Source organism: Mauremys reevesii, linkage group 13 (genome assembly GCF_016161935.1).
Source record: "Mauremys reevesii isolate NIE-2019 linkage group 13, ASM1616193v1, whole genome shotgun sequence".
Classification (NCBI taxonomy): Eukaryota; Metazoa; Chordata; order Testudines; family Geoemydidae; genus Mauremys; species Mauremys reevesii.
In genome coordinates, this window is record NC_052635.1 from 19,305,210 (window position 1) to 19,323,123 (window position 17,914).

Consider the following 17,914-nt stretch of genomic DNA (forward strand, 5'->3'; position numbering starts at 1 on the left):
TCTATTATGACCGAACACATTTAGTCCACTGAATAAATGGCATGACCAGTGCATGTGTACTGAAGTGGTGTAATGACCATGTTAAGCAATCAATGTCTGCACATTATCAATAACTTTTTAAAAAACAAACCACCATATTTGTTTGACCAATGTATGAATATTATAGATAAAGCCAATAGTTCACGTATGGACTGCAATGGGCTGCAAAAGACATCTGTCTGTTGTTCAGGCCTGAAGAAAAGTGTCCAAAACATCAAGACATCTGTATTGAGAGGGGCATGAGTATTTTTTTTGATAAGTCCAAGATAGCCAAATAATCCTCACATTTTATTTTTAGCAAGATTAAAAATCTGCTCTTGGGTGAAGACTATTTCATGGTTTATTTCTGAGTCGCTAAGCTCAACTGAGACATGAGTTGTAAGTTTTTACTGTACAAGAAGGCACCCACCATGAGCGAACCCATATCACTGCTGTATTTAGCCAGAGCCTGGGGAATGGGGCATTATACCTTGCTGACACAACCTTAATTTGGTTTTACAATTGGCTGTTTAACATGACTGTTACTGCTTGGCCATTAATGGTTTTTCACTTGCCTGAAATAGTGAAAAGGGTGGAACTTCTGGAGAGACACTGTCCAATATAAAACTATAGTGAGTACACAAATACACAATGACTCCTCAGTAGAACCAGCATATCACCCTGAGTATTTACCCCAAATCATTAGACCACATAAGAGAGATTTGACTTGATCATGCTTAAAGGAACACTGACAGCTTAAAAATCCAGATTTCCTCACGTTTCTAACACTATAGATTACTACAACTGAAAATTAAAGTGCCCCACAATTTTCTTAACATTTAAATGGCCTAGTTGCGTCTTGCATTTCATTCTTGGTAGAAAACATATTGTCTGTTTCACTTGCATATAGTTTATTTTCCGTCGAGTAACAGGCACCAGCGTGGCACTACAATATTTGGGTTACAAACATTACACAGGTCTCTATTGAAATATTCCTTTTTTCCCTTTTTCGATCCTGAAAACATTCTGTTGGGGGGGTCTGTAAAAAATTTTTAACTGACAGTACCCTGTTTAATAAATTATTTCAGTAGAATTTGAGAAAAGGTAACATACTGTCATCTTGTTAGTATTTCTGCATTAGAGTTGCAATAATTTTAGGACCTTATGTCTCATTTAAAGCGTTATGAAGTATCTTTTTTTTAAAGTACTTCAAAGGGTATTACAAACTTACAGCAAATGAATGGGAAAACCCATGTCTGTGAAAGATTAGCTACCTCTGTGGACAGCATCTTCAGAGAAATTGTAGGAAGCAAAGCTAGTCATTTGTAGCCTAACATCAAATTGCTGGCTTCACAACAGGTAGCGGTGCATTTTTCTCATGCAGTGTTCTGGGTGTTTAGCCCAGAAGGATAGCAAAACTAAATGTGACTTTTAATGGTGAAAAAAAGTTAGATATGATTCAATGATCACACAGTTTAAGGGTTGATGTCGTTGAAGAAACCAAACGTATACTGTTTCCACATTGGGTTTTAGCAGGAGTGATTTGAAATGCGATTGTCAGGTATCATGTGCTTAAAATCATGTACACTTTGTGTGAACTTCTGTATGTTGCCAAGATATGATCTTTTTGTTCCTATTGTATTTTTCTGTAAATATTACTGGCGCTAAGTTGTAAAGTAAAGGCAAACTGTAAATATGAAGATGTGAACTATGTTCCCTTGTCTCTAGTACTTTATCTCTTATTTGTTTAGGGAAGGCACAAAGGCTTGTATGTATTTAGGCCAATTCTTTGTCCAGAAGAAACACATCAGATATTGAATGTAACACAATTAGTCCAATAAATTTTAAAGACATTCTTATCTAGTACCTGTGTGGTGGTCAATTTGGTAGCACGTTTTTGTCCAAGCCAACCCACATGCACTCAACATATTCTAGTTGCTTTCCTTAGGGATGTCCACAGTCAGCATGGAGGTACTGAAATAGCTGCTCTGTATTACAGAGCTCCTCTGGTTACAGCGCACAGGCCTGGCTTTAAGTAAACCAAGACCCCCTCAAGTCACAATCTAGGGAGGTAGTGCCTCACAACCACAAAGTAATTTATCCTCACTACACCCTTGTTATGCATGAGGAACTGCAGTTCAGAAAGGCCAGCCTTACTCTAACATAAGAACAGAACATAAGAATGGCCGTACCGGCTCAGACCAAAGGTCCATCTAGCCCAGTATCTGTCTACCCACAGTGGCCAATGCCTGGTGCCCCAGAGGGAGTGAACCTAACAGGCAATGAGCAAGCGATCACTTTCCCGCCATCCATCTTTATCCTCTGACAGAGGCTAGGGACACCATTCCTTACCCATCCTGGCTAATAGCCATTTGTGGACTTTACCACCATGAATTTATTCAGTTCTCTTTTAAACGCTGTTATAGTCCTAGCCTTCACAACCGCCTCAGGTAAGGAGTTCCACAAGTTGACTGTGCGCTGCGTGAAGAAGAACTTCCTTTTATTTGTTTTAAACCTGCTGCCTATTAATTTCATTTGATGACCCCTAGTTCTTGTATTATGGGAATAAGTAAATAACTTTTCCTTATCCACTTTCTCCACACTACTCATGATTTTATATACCGCTATCATATCCCCACTTTTCCAAGCTGAAGAGTCCTAGCCTCTTTAATCTTTCCTCATATGGGACCTCTCCAAACCCCTAATCATTTTAGTTGCCCTTTTCTAAACCTTTTCTAGTGCCAGTATATCTTTTTTGAGGTGAGGAGACCACATCTGTACACAGTATTCGAGATGTGGGCGTACCATGGATTTATATAAGAGCAATAATATAGTCTCAGTCTTATTCTCTATCTCCTTTTTAATGATTCCTAACATCCTGTTTGCTTTTTTGAGCGCCTCTGCACACTGCGTGGACATCTTCAGAGAACTGTCCACGATGACTCCAAGATCTTTTTCCTGACTTGCTATAGCTAAATTAGCCCCCATCATATTGTATGTATAGTTGCAGTTATTTTTTCCAATGTGCATTACTTTGTTTATCCACACTAAATTTCATTTGCCATTTTGTTGCCCAATCACTTAGTTTTGTGAGATCTTTTTGAAGTTCTTCACAGTCTGCTTTGGTCTTAACTATCTTGAGCAGTTTAGTATCATCTGCAAACTTTGCCACCTCATTGTTTACCCCTTTCTCCAGATCATTTATGAATAAATTGAATAGGATTGGTCCTAGGACTGACCCTTGGGGAACACCCCTAGTTACCCCTCTCCATTCTGATAATTTACCATTAATTCCTACCCTTTGTTCCCTATCTTTTAACCAGTTCTCAATCCATGAAAGGACCTTCCCTTTTATCCCATGACAGCTTAATTTACATAACAGGCTTTGGTGAGGGACCTTGTCAAAGGCTTTCTGGAAATCTAAGTATACTATGTCCCCCGGATCTTCCTTGTCCACATGTTTGTTGACCCCCTTCAAAGAACGCTAACAGATTAGTAAGACACGCTTTCCCTTTACAGAAACCATGTTGAGTATTGCTCAACAGTTCATTTTTCTATGTGTCTGACAATTTTATTCTTAACTATTGTTTTGACTAATTTGCCCGGTACTGACATTAGACTTACCGGTCTGTAATTGCCGGAATCACCTCTAGAGCCCTTTTTAAATATTGGCGTTACATTAGCTAACTTCCAGTCATTGGGTACCGAAGCCGATTTTAAAGGACAGGTTACAAATCTTAGTTCATAGTTCCGCAACTTCACATTTGAGTTCTCTCAGAACTCTTGGGTGAAGGCCATCTGGTCCCGGTGACTTGTTAATGTTGAGTTTTTTTTCAATTAATTCCAAAACCTCCTCTAGTGACAGTTCGTCAGATGTGTCACCTACAAAAGCCAGCTCAGGTTTGGGAATCTTCCTAACATCCTCAGCTGTGAAGACTGAAGCAAAGAATCCATTTAGTTTCTCTGCAATGACTTTATCATCTTTAAGCGTTCCTTTTGTATCTCGATCATCAAGGGGCCCCACTGCTTGTTTAGCAGGCTTCCTGCTTCTGATGTACTTAAAAAACATTTTGCTATTACCTTTGGAGTTTTTGGCTAGCCGTTCTTCAAACTCCTCTTTGGCTTTTCTTATTATACTCTTTGCACTTAATTTGGCAGTGTTTATGCTCCTTTCTATTTGCCTCACTAGGATTTGACTTCCACTTCTTTTAAAAAGTCTTTTTATCTCTCACTGTGTCATGAAGCCACAACCTAAAAAGCCTTGTCCCTAGAATCAGTTCAAGTCAGTCCAAGGGAAATACTGCCAGGTACTGCATTCCTGCTGAAATGTCACCTGGACACCATGGCACTATCAGAGAGAAGTGGCAGTTCATTTGGTGTTCTGCCTTAGACACTGGACAGCAGATTCAGTTCGAACCCTCTGTGCCTCAAATTTCTCCTGTGGATTCTTGTCTTGATTCATAGATTCCAAGGCCAGAAGGAACCCTTGTGATCATCTAGTCTGACCTGGAGAACTCAAGCCAGAGAACTTCTTCAAAATAATTACCAGAGCAGATCTTTAAGAGAAACATCCAATCTTTAATTTAAACATGGTCACTGAGGGAAAAGCCTCCACATCCCTTGACAAATTGTTGCAGTGGTTAATTACTCTCCACTATTAAAAAAAAAAATTACACCTTATTTCCAGTCTGAATGTGTCTCAGGGTACGTCCATACTTACGGCCGGGTCGACGGGTAGCGTTCGACTTCTCGGAGTTCGAACTATCGCGTCTAATCTAGACGCGATAGTTCGAACGCCGAACGCATTCCCGTCTACTCCGGAACTCCACCAGAGCGAGTGGCGGTAGCGGAGTCGACGAGGGACGTCGATCGCGTGTCGTGAGGACGGGTAAGTAATTCGAGCAAAGGTACTTCGACTTCAGCTACGCTATTCACGTAGCTGAAGTTGCGTACCTTAGATCGACCCCCCCCCAGTGTAGACCAGGCCTAACTTCAGCTTCCAGCCACTGGATCATGTTACTCCTTTCTCTGTGCGACTGAAGAGCCCATTAGCAAATATTTGTTCCCATTATAGATACTTAGCCTGTAATCAAGTCACCCCTTAGCCTTCTCTTTAAGTTACAAACTGAGCTCCTGGAGTCAATCACTGTAATTAATCTCTAACCGGGGATGCTGCAGTGCTGCTGTATTTGGTAGAATGCTGAGCGCCAGCACGGCAAGAGGCAGCATTCAGACTCCAGCCACGGCACCACAGCTAGGGCCTGGATCATTGAGAGCTGCAGGTGCTCAGCACCGCTGAAAAATCACACCCTGGACTTGTCCAAATGGTGCCATGTTCCTGAGTGACAGCTTGGAATGTTTCTGATGCTAAGGCGGCCCCGAGGCTGGCGCCTGGCTCACAATAGTAGGCATTGCACTAGAGCACTCACATGCTCCAGTGCTGGGCTTGCCGCTGCTTGGTGACCAGATGTCCCGATTTTATAGGGAGAATCCCGATTTTGGGGTCTTTTTCTTATACTGGTTCCTATTGCCCCCCCACCCCATCCTGATTTTTCACATTTGCTGTCTGCTCAGCCTATTGGCAAAGTTACAGATGTTAGCGGCCGGCACAGCTGCAAAGTTCAAACCAGGAAGTGAATGAGGCCCAGTGACCAAGGTTTTGTCTTGTACTGAAAAAGTGTTCTAAGTTTTTAGATACATGAGGCACTAAAGACCTCGTCTGCCCTGGAGATGCCCCTGCCCGCCCTCCACATTTGACAGCTTTCAGCGGGGTGGGGCAAGGAAAAAGCAGCTGAAGTGCTGCACAAGGAGGGAACGAATCAGGCTTGGCTAATCAAAGAGAACTGGTGCATCTCTGGGGCTCACACGGCTCAAGCAGGCAAGAGGTTTCACTTTCCAGAACCTGCTGCTAAAGCTGCTGACGTACAAACAGACATCCCTGGCTCCTGGGCACTCTGGCTGTCTCCAGCAGCATTGTTCAATCCAATCTGCGGACTCCTCTCGCCACAGTTCCCGCCCCTGGCTCTCATATGATATGGAAAAACTAAAAAGGAAAAAAGAGAATAGACTAGTGCTGTCGATTAATTACAGTTAACTCACGCGATTAATTCAAAAAATTAATAATGATTTAAAAAAATTAATCACACTGTAAATACCGATGGAAATTTATTAAATATTTTAGATGTTTTTCTACATTTTCAAATATATTGATTTCTATTACAACGTAGACTACAAAATGTGCAGTGCTCACTTTATATACTTTTTATTACAAATATTTGCACTGTATTTTTCAGTTCACCTCATACACGTACTATAGTGCAATCTCTTTATCGTTGAAGTATAAATTGCAAATATAATTTTTTTTGTTACATAACTGCACTAAAAAACAAAACAAATTTTAGTTTCTAAGGTGCCACAAATACTCGTGTTCTTTTTGCTGATACAGACTAGCACGGCTGCTGCTCTGAAATCGGTCACAGACAACTTTGTTTACATTTATGGGCGATAACGCTGCCTACTTCTTATTTACAATATCTCCTGAAAGTGAGAACAGGTGTTGGAATGGCACTTTTGTAGCCAGGATTGCAAGGTATTTATGTGCCAGATATGCTAACATTTATATGCCCCATCATACTTCGGTCACTACTCCGGAGAACATGCTTACATGCTGATGATGCTTGTTAAAAAAAAAAAGTGTCAATTAAATTGTGACCAAACTTGGGGGAGAATTATATGATTCTGGCTGTGTTTTACCTGCAGTCTGCCATATATTTAATGTTATAGCCGTTTCAGAAGGTGACAGCACGTTTGTTTTAAGAACATTTTCACAGCAGATTTGACAAAACGCAAAGAAGGTACTGATATGAGACTTCTAAAGACAGCTACAGCACTCAACTCAAGGTTTAAGAATGTGAAGTGCCGTCCAAAAATCTGAGAGGGATGAGGTGTGGAGCATGCTTTCAGAAGACGCCTGTCCACTCAGAATTCCCTGCTGAGAACAGCCTGCACGCTGTTGGTGCCATAGGCGGCAGGTTTGTATAATTTTTGGTGGGGCCCAAAATGGTGTCCCCCCGCCCCCCCGCGCTCTCACCCTGTAAACTGATATAAAATGAAGCTACAATGCGTCAGTACCACAAGATTACAAGGGTCAATTAAAAGTGGAAAGTCAGAAGCAGCACTTGCCTATTAATACCTAATAGACGGTATTAAATTTTGTTGCACCTGTTGTGACAAAGTGGGAATGTTCTTAATGTTTTCTCTGAATACTGTGTGGGTGCCTCAGTTTCCCCTGCAAAGTGCCAACTGACGGTGTTGGGGACAAAGAGATCAGGTGGCCTCCTTGTCCGGAAGAGAGACAAAGGCCAGATGAGGGAGTGTCAGTTTGGAGCTGGCTGGGGAAATCGGGAGAGGCCCAGAACTTGGGTCTGGGCTCCCCACCCCCCAAGATGGACCTGACTGAGGGGTCCTGTTTTCTGTACTTACAAGCTCTGTTTTAGACTGTATCCCTGTCATCTAATAAACCTTCTGTTTTACTGTCTGGCTGAGAGTCACATCTGACTGCGGAGCTGGGGTGCAGGGACCTCTGGTTGCCCCAGGACCTGCCTGGGCACACTCGCTGCGGAAAGCGCATGGTGTGGAAGGGCATGCTGAATGCTCCGAGGTCAGACCCAGGAAGGTGTAAGCTTCTGGCCCTGGAGACAGTATGCTCAGAGAGGAGGCTCCCCCAGAGTCCTGACTGGCTTTGTATGGAATTGTTCCAAAGCATCCCAGCATCCCCTTCCACACCATGCGCTTCCCAGAAGTCTGCACAGGCACTGACCCTCCCTCCTCTGGCCTTTGTCTCTTTTCCAAGCATTAGGAGGCCACCTGATCTCTTTGTTCTCCAACACCTTCAGTTGGCACCTTGCAGGAGAGTGGCCCAGGCCATCAGTTGCCTGGAGCCAGGGTTGCAGCCATTCTCTGTGCAGACAGCATCACACTGGCCCTCTAGGGCTTTTCAACAATCACACCCCCTTATCCCACCATCTAGAGCCTTAAGAAATGCATTGGGGAAACTGAGGCACACAGACAGTATTCAGAGAAAACACCTGTATACGACCAGTTACATACTTTGAAGGGTGTAAAATAATCAAATATTGTGCTAAATACAATGATATTCCAAACTGACCACCAAATTTAAGTTGCATGTTTTTCCCCTCAGGTGAGGGTTCTGGGGTGGGGCTGGGGATGAGGGGTTCACAGTGCAGGAGCGTGCTCGGTGCTGGGGGTGCAGGCTTTGGGGTGAGGCAGGGCTGAGGATGAGGAACTTGGGGTGCAGACAGGCTGCCCCAGGGCTAGGGCCAGAGAGGACTCCCCATCACCACCACTGGCAGCAGCAAGCTCCAGGGGAGGGACCCCTCCTGCCCCCCATGGCACACACACTCTGCACATGCTCCTAGAGCCCCTCTCAGGTCCAGAAAGCTCACTCCCCTCCCCGATGATGGGTACTGGGGGGGGCACAGGTGGCCTTCCATGTTGCTGCCCCTCACCATAACTTCACTGTGGATGGGGGATGGGGCTGCCCCTTGCCCAGCATGGGGCAGAAGCGGGGTAGGCAGGGTGGTGGCTGGCTATGGGGTGGGGGAGCAGGGTGTCATAAAATTCACCCAAGTCCCAGCTGCTCAGGTCTAGGAAGCCTCCCTCTCCCATCCCTCCTGTGGCGGGTGGGTTGGTGGGTGCTGGGGAAGGGGGCATTGCCTTCACATGTGGCTTCCTGCCTCCCCTGTGCAGCCTGCTGTGCATCACTGGGGGTAGGAGTAGGGGCTGGGGCTGGGGCAGGGGGGGAATCATAGGGTCAAACACTCAAACATAATAAAAAATCATAGAGTCAAACACTCACGGAAGCCCCAACAGCTGCTAAGGTGATAGGTGAATGATGTCTGTCTCCTGGCCCGTTTGTGTCTCCTCCAGGTAGGGGCAGGAGAGGGGAGGGGAGGGGAGGCCCCCTCCACTCCCCTCCCCCTCCTGAGTGCTTCAGCAGTAGTTAGCACTTTCCTCTTATGCTAATGTTGCAGCCCTTAGGCTACCGGCAGCAGCAGCAAAGGAGAGAGAGAGAGAGAGACGTGCTGTGTGCTCTCTTTACATTCAGGCAGGGAAACTCTGGGGAGGGGGAAAAATCTAGCTCCAAATATTGGTGGAGCAGAGCCCCTGATTATGAATATTCCTGGGGCTTTAGCTCCAACAGCCCATATAAGTTGGCGCCCATGGTTGGTGCCACCATGCCACAACCAGCATGACGAGCAGAAGAAACCCGTTATCACCTAGACCAGGGCACTGAGGTGCTGTCCTCCATTAGCACTGCAGAGCCTGCCTATGCTGCTGCCGCCCTTCCGCTGTGCCTCCTTTGTGTGCTGGCTGCTGCTCAACGGCCCGACAGGGACAGCACTGGCGCTCCCTGCCCAGCCCCTCTGAGTGCTCCCAGCCCGGCTGCACTCGTGCTGAGCTGCTACAGGGACAGGCCTGCCCTTTGGCTGCTGCTCACCCAGACTCAATGGCTGGTGGGGTCACAAGGCCCTCTGCTACGCCTACTCACAGGCTTGGCACTGCACGGCACATTCCCCCCGCAACGTCCCAATGGCAGAGTGGCAGCCTCTCCCCACATCTTTCCTGTCTGTCATGGATCTGGCCACTGGCTGTGTCTCATCTAGCCATGAATGCGGCCAGGCCTGTGCGTGTTAGCCTCTCTTATGGTGTGGCCTGCCCCACAGACTTGCTAGTTGCTGTGGGACTTTCCTCAACAGTTCATGTGCGTCAACCATTATACATCAAAGCCATGCCCAGCAGGGCAAAACCCACAAGTGGGCAGCCAACAGCCCCCTGCTGTGGACTCACTGCTGCCCGAGAGCACAGAGCTGCCTGCTTCACCCCAGCCTCATGATCCGCTATCTCTGTGCTCTGCCTGCCCTCATCACTTCTGCTCCCCATATCTCTCCTGTCCCCCCATTGCTCCTCTTGCAGCTCTAAGGCCCTTCACCCCACTCAGGCTAGTGGGGCTGCAGTGGGATCTCCATGGACCCATCCCATATCCTGGTCTTGGGGTGGGCGGACAGGGAGCAGACTGACCCATTGCTCGCAGGAGGGGAGGGGGCAGGGGTCTGACCGACCCATTGCTCACAGGCAGGGACGGGATAGGGAACAGGGTGCTCCATTGCTCACGGGGAGAAAGCAGGAGAGAATGGAGCCACCATGACCTCCTTGGGTCTTTCTACTCCCTCCGTCTGTTCATCCTGTCATCCAAGGTTGACACACAATCCTGGTTGGAGATGCAATACTCAGAAGAATCAAAAGAACATTCTGCATGGGACAGGCAGACAACAGGATAGCACGCGCCCTTTCGAGAGCCCAGACAATAAATGTCACTCTACTATTGGATGGGCTTCTGAAGTCAAAGGGCCAGGATCCACTGGTGATGGTTCATACAGCACTAATCACAGTGCATTGTGAGGTATCTCGCAGACGGTGGATGATATCAGGGAACTCAGAATCATGCTGAAGAAGAAGCGTATCCAAGCGATCATCTCTGTGAGCCTTCCTGTCCCAAGAACAAAGGAAGACAGAAGGCAGGAAAATCTGGAAGTGAATCGCTGGATTGGCAAGTGGTGTACGGTGGGATCAGCTGAGAGGAAGAATTTAATCAGAAAAATATGAATGATACTAAGGAAATATTCAAGAGTTCCATACTAGATGCCCAAAACCAAAATCCCACCATTGAGGAAGAAGGCTGTGCTGGTTTAAAAAAAACAAACAAACCTGGTTTAAAAGGGAGGTGAAGGCAGCTATTTTATATATATAATATGGGACAAGGGGGAATTGATAATAATTGATATAAACCAGAAGTTAAGAATTGTAGAAAATTGATAAGCAAAGCAAAGAGATATAAAGAGTAATCTATGGCCAGTAGAGGAGTTAAGGACAACAAGGCGATGTTTTGAAAATTATTAGGACCAGAAAGACGCTGACAATGGTATTTCCTCCCTGTCTTTTATCCGAAGCCACAAGCTACGCGGCAGGATCAACGTGTGCACTCCCTTAACCTTCGTAGGGCTCTCGCCTTCCATATAGAGCATACGAAGCCATTCAGGAAGACGACCCAACTTTTCGTTGCAGTGGCCAACTGGATGAAAGGCTCCTCGCAACGCATCTCCTTGTGGATCACGGCCTGTATCCATGCTTGCTATGACTTGGCCGGTGTCCCGACCCCACTCCACGAGGGCTCAAGACTCATCGGCTGCTTTCCTGGCCCAGGTTCCAATACAGGAGATCTGTAGAGCTGCCACTTGGTCATCTATTCATACCTTTGCTGCTCAGTTATCTGTTTGCTTGCAGGTGGGTTCTAGGAGTCCTACTTAAACAATGCTTGCAGGACAGCCATACCAAAAGAGGCATCCAATCTGTAAGCTTCTGCCAAGAAACATTGTCTTGTAAAGGTGTGGACTGAAATACATGTAGCTACCCAGCAGATTTCAGACACGGGCATTTTTCAAACAGGCAACAGAGGCTACCTGTGCTCTAGTGGAATGAGCTCTAATGTGGCTAACAGAATCTATTCTTACTAGCTTGTAGCATGTTCTTATACAGGTGGAGACTCTTTGATAACCTCTGAGATAATACTGCTTGACCCTTAGCTCTATCAGCAAAGGCCATGAAGAATCTAGGTGTGTTCCTGAATGATTTTGTCTTGATAAAGTTGTCTGACAATGCCCTTATACATCAAGTGTATGAAGTTTAGTTTCCCTTGCTGTTAAGTGAGTTTTGGGGAGAAAACTGGGAGATGGATGGATTAGTTCCTTTGAAATGTTAAAACAACTTTGGACAAGAATTTGGGATGTGTCCTGAGAGTAACCCTGTCTTTACAAAGCACTGTATAAAGGGCCATGAGGGCCTGCATCTGCCCTACCATTCTAGCTGATGCAATGGCTACTAAAAAAGCATTATTCATTGATAGGTGATATAGACAGATGATTAGGGAACATATTGCTAAGGTCTCAAAGGGAGATTGTTTGATATCAAGGGAAAAGTATTGAGATGCTTAAATAGAATACCTCTTCCAACTTAGCGTTAAGTCAGTCTGGTTCAGGGTTTCTTGTTTTGGAGCAGAATGTTCCAAACTTCAGCTGAACAGCTTCTTTTAGTTTATGTCATTCAGCCAATATCCAGTCTTTCAGTTGTAAGGAAGCTGGGTCCTGATGCAAGATCCAACTGTTGTTCTGGGAGACTGTCAGGCAGAACTAGTAGGGTGATGGAGGGCTGTGCTGAAAGATTTGTCAGATCCCAATACCAGAACTGGTTGGCCTATACTGTGGTTATCATAATCATCTATCCTGCATCTTATCTCTATTTCCTCAGAACCCTCAGCATCATGGAGATCAGTAGAAAGGCATATACCAACCTTGATATCCAAGGAATGAAAAAGGCATTTACCAGGAAGCCTGGGCTTGCACTCTCTCCAGAACAGAATGTTGACACTTCTTGTTATGGTCTGTGGTACAAGTCTATTTCTGGGCATCCACACTTGCAAAAGATGTTCTGAAGGTTTGATTGTTTGATAGACCACTCCTGGTTGTCTAAGAAGTGCCTGGTGAGTTGATCATCTTAGGTCTTTATAAGGAAGAGAAGGTGCAAAGCCACCGGTGTGATTTGCTTTGGAATGCACCAATTCAATAGTCACATGGTTTCCTGAGAGAGTGGAGATGACCTTGCTAGCTGTGGTGTTGTCTGTCAGCACATGTGCTGCAGATTGCTGGAGAAGAGGCAAGAATCAGATGCATGTCAGTCCGATGGCTCTGAGCACTACAACATTTATGGGGAGGCAAGCCTCTTCAGAGGACCATAGGCCCTAAATCTGAAGGTAATCTAGATGAGCCCTGATCCCTGACTGGAGGTATCCATCACCAGAATGTTGGTAGGAGGAGGTGCACACTTTAAGAGAGTCTTTCCATCAGTTTAATGAGGTCAGGACTTGTTGTGGGACCATGACCAACATGTCCATGTGCTGCTTGCTGGGTAGATACACTGATTTCAACCACCCTTCCATAGAGCACAGGAGAAAAAAGCCAAACAGCATCACACAGGTGCATGGGATCATAGGTCCCAAAAGTCTGAGTCATATTCTCACTAATGTTCTTGGGTGGTCATAAAGTTGATTGATAACTCAGATGAAAATTATCTTAAATGCTTATGGATCAATATCCTAACAGATAAAAACCAAGACAGGCCATTAGTTGGTGTCTGCTATAAACCACCAAATCACACTAGGGAATAGGATAACTACCTCACTGTGCACCTATATGTAGTTTTACGGGGGGGAAAGCAGTGTGATAATGGGGGAACTTCAGCTTGAGGTCTCATGTTGCCAGTACTAAAAACATCCTTGGAATTTCTAAATATTATAGATGACAATTTCCTAATTCAAAACACGTTGCACTCAACACAAGTGAATTCTTTATTAGACCTCACCCTAACACACAAAGAGGAACTGACCAGAGATCTAAAAATTAATAGTAGCTTAGGTACAAGTGATCATGACTTGATCACATTTATCATGTGCAAACAGAATAAACTCCATACCAGTAATATATATACTTAGTGCTTTAATAAGATCAATTTCACAAAGCTGAAAACAATTATGAGCCAAATCAGTTGGGAGGAAGAATTTAATCATAAAAATTTGAATGATAATTGCAAATCATTTAAGAAAACCTTACTAGATGCCAAAAAGCCATATCCTCACAACTGAGGAAGAATGCCCTGCTGGCTAAAAAAAACAACCTGGTTTAGAAGGAAAGTGAATGCAGATATAAATAATACATAGCAAGTAAAAAAGGGGGAAGTTGATAGTAATGAATATAAACTAGAAATCAGGAATTATAGAAAATTGATAAGGGAAGCCAAGGAACACAAGGCCAAATATATGGCCAGCAGAATTAAGACACCTGATGATGACAGGTCAGTACCAAGAGAAACACGATCTGCAGATAAGGTCACACCATTTGTGTCATTTTAGTGATTTTTATCAGGGCACCAGAAGAGGCCCTCTCAGTCTTCTGGCCCTTGGAAGGTTGAACCTGAGACAAGTTAGAAGTCTGATGATTCTTGTGTCTTGGCTTTCTAGGTGCCAGAGACTATAACCCGATCCTTCACTTATCCTTAGGGTGGTGCTTCCTTCTGTCTTTGTCAGAAGACACAAATGCTTGAATAATAGATCAATGGGCCCTTTGAGTAGAGTGCCCCAGGAGCACAGAATGGGGTCTTGACGAAGTGGGCATTCACCCACAAAAGCTCATGCTCCAATACATATTAGTCTTTAAGGTGCCACAGGACTCTTTGTTTCTTTTTACAGACCCAGATTAACAGGGCTACCCCTCTGATACATAACAAAGAATCAAATTCCTATATTTATATAGTTAATTAGCTAAACAAAATAAATAAACTGATTAACAATACTCCTAAATAACTCCAGCACTGAGCATAGAGAAAAGGCAGGCATCTCACTGTCATGAGTGATAAGGAAGAACTGAGCGATGGTTGGGCCTGCTCTGCCCTTTATGTCTTGGGAAGGGTCAAAAGGACATATACGGCACAGTTGCAACTGAAATAGACACCGCTGGCCAACAGAATCTGATCTCACATGCATGGGGCACATGCGCATGAAGAATGGAATCCATGTGCATAATCACGAACAGAAAATCTTCATAAATAAAATACATTTTTTAAATCCCATATTCAGAAAGGGCCAGATCCCAAGGCCTTTGACATATTAACCTGAGTCTACTCTGGATCAGGCCCTAAAAGAAAATATACTGATTTCTCCTCCTTGCTGCTTAGGTGACAGCAGTGGAAGCTCTGAGAATCCAAGAACCAGTCTCATTGTTCTCAGTTCCAGTGCCTGACACCACAACATCATCTGTCAGTGGAGATGAGCCATTACAGAAGAAGTCCTTCTTGGCCCCTGCAGCCCCAGAATGAGGCATGCTGTTGCTCTATGGGGAGCTCTAGAGTGCTGTGAGGAGCTGGAGCACTTGCAGTGCAAATGTAACGTTCTGTGGAATAAGGCTGTCAATATAGCAAGCAAACCTCTACTAAGCATGTATCAATAGATTTTCAGAGGCTTGTAACTTATCTAGAGACAGCAAAAGGCACATCCTTAACACTAGGGCAACCTATCAAATCCCTGCTCCAAACAATGGAGGCACTAGAGCTTCTCAGTTAAACATTTGTAAGTATTTTAACATGAATTAACGTATTTCTCCTTAACTTCATTCTTGTAAATAGCTTAACTACTTTTGATGAAAGTTTCAAAAAAGTCTGAGGCAGATACTCAACAGGAAAATTTCAGACAAAACATTTGCTAATCTTTAAAGTTATAAGCAACTGAAAACAAGGCCTTATAATGGAAAGTGTTAGGCAATCTTAACTACAGTAATAGGTATGAGCTCCACCAATAATAATAAAAGGGCAGTGTCCTCAACTCGTCTGGAAGAGAGAGCATGAAGACCATTTCATAGTCTCGGGCCATGCTCAGTCTGGTGTTAATGAACTTTGAAGATGAAATATCCAGTCCTTCATGACCAAAAATAGAACTGTTGCAGTTTGGAACCTTCAGAAGTGGTGCTAGTGCTTAGTAAATGAAAAATCTCCCAAAATCCTCATTTTGAGATAGCAGTACAATACATTCTTACTGTAGCCTCATGCTGTTGTGGGCTGAAAGTATGGGTTTGGTTCATACCTAGGAGTAAGAAACTTGCTTACCTGAGGAAGTTGCCATATCTGATTTTAAGTTTATATACACTTCTGCCTGCATGAAGAAACCTTGTTTCGGGTAGTGGATATGAAAAAAGGTTTTAAAAACATCTTTTTCAGAATACAAACCTAGGTAAGCAAGAGAAATCAGATGTTAAAAATATTAAATCCATCCCAATCCATGTCTGTATCATTCATAGTAGAAGACAAGAGTATTATACATACAACTTTTATTCTAGAGCAAGTTTGCCTGTCAGACCAGTACCCTGGATCTCCCTTGAACCTAACCCCATAATTCTGCACATTTTGCTACTAACTGGAGATTTAATTGCTGAGAGTAGTAAAATTGGTAGTAAAAGGGACATTTCGTGTATGTGTAAGATGAAAACAATTTAGTGCTACCACAGCTGACTGTTGAAAGGAAAAAAAATTCCTCTTAGAGTTTAGGATTGTTTTTCTATCATTACTTACTGCACACACAAAATGAACTATTGTATTTAAAAATACTAAACTTAGGTAGCCACATTAAAGTACTTTCATGGCTATTCAAAAAATTTGGAGGCTTTTTTCCCAGCATAAATCTGTAGCCAACTTCTACTCCTTAATTATTAAGTGAGTGGAACTGATATGCTCGATTTAATTTCCTTCAGACAGTTTTAAAACCTGGGATAGCTTGGATCTGATTATCAGAGGCACTGAGCAACCACAAATCCACATGAAATCAATGGGAGTTGAAGTTGCTCGTCACCTCTAAAATATTAGGCCCAATGCATCTCAAATTGAGAACCCACAAAAAGATGCACCTAATGTCTAATGATCAGGTCTGAAAAGGTTGTCTTTAACATTAAGGTTTCATGTCTTGAGCACTGCCAATTTTCAAAGAACAATTCTGAAAATATAAAAGTTTCTAAAGGAAACCATAGGTGACTCCACTCAGTATACCTATTCCAAATGGTACCTTCAGTCACTGTGCCTGTAGATAGGAATCTGTGGGTTTTGCATTGAGATATTTTGCAAGATCTGCCTGCAAATCCCATCATTTTTAATCTTCAGGATCCTAATTCTGCATTGACATCCCCACTCCCTCTCTTCAACACTGCATCTACCATCCATCTATGCAGCCCATGGTGAGTATCTCAAGTGGGCTCTGCTCCTCCCATTGGACAAGAAGTTTCATTTCCTTTGCCCACCAACACTTACTGTCAGTTTCTGAGCATCTGTATGGTCTGTGCTCCATATGAGCTTCACAAATATTGCAGCCTCTGCAACACAGCCCCACCAAGATAAGGTCTCCCCACAAAATTAAGATGTCAGTCTGTCCTGCAGTGGCTGAAGAGTGTGGGTACCAATCTCAGGGCAGACTGTTAGGAAACAGCAAAAAAACCCAAATTGGCTGAGAGTTCTATACTTAGATTTTACCAGCCAATTATCAACTGTAAACTCCTCGGGCACTAAAACAGCCTTAACACGGAGTCACAGATAGTCCCCTTGGATACTCCAATCTGTCTTGCCACCCAGGTAGGCTTGTCTTTATGATAGATGGTCCCTTACACCAAAGAACACAGCAACATTCAGATTAGTCCCAGTCCCAAAGGGCCACTTACCCCAGGTCAAGTGCACCTTAGATTTCATGCCAAAAACAAAACTTGTAGCCAATCCTATAATAAACTATCTAAAGATTTATTATATAGGAAAAAGAAATAGATTTACAAGATTAAATCAAGTAAACATATATACATACACAAATGAGTTCCAATTTGAAGTTTCAAAAGAAGTTCTTTAAATAAGCAACCTCTGCGTGTCCTTTAGGGCTAACCCAGGCTAAGCACTGTGGATCTTTTGCTTATGTTTCATAATCCTTGCCCCTCATAGTCCAAGCAGCATAAAGATATAGTTCCTCCTTGTTAGAGGTTTTTATCCCTTCCCCCCTTCTGCTTCAAATTGCAAATTCAGCTGATGGGAAGAATTCACTTGCACATCTCCTCTTCATGGTGGGGGAAGAGGGGAGAAAGTCCATTTTGATGTGCCACAATAGTTTGTCTACTGTTGCTTGATCTTCCTTGTGAGGCAGGACACAACACCTTCTGTTGGAGGCCAACATTTCACACTAATTAATGTC

General features: G+C 43.9%; 1 long non-coding RNA gene across 2 annotated transcripts in view; it reads right to left on the reverse strand.

Moving 5' to 3' along the window:
- Positions 1-5,068: 5,068 nt before the first annotated feature.
- Positions 5,069-17,914, reverse strand: part of LOC120380951 — a 28,206-nt gene continuing 15,360 nt past the window's right edge. The window contains exons 3-5 of one of the 2 annotated variants that reach the window (XR_005587890.1): positions 16,996-17,156; positions 15,805-15,924; positions 5,069-6,061 (exon numbers count right to left, since the gene is read on the reverse strand). This is a non-coding gene — a long non-coding RNA (uncharacterized LOC120380951). Of the gene's footprint in view, positions 6,062-10,128; positions 10,673-15,804; positions 15,925-16,995; positions 17,157-17,914 lie in introns of those variants that run through there. The other variant, XR_005587891.1, reaches the window with a different exon arrangement.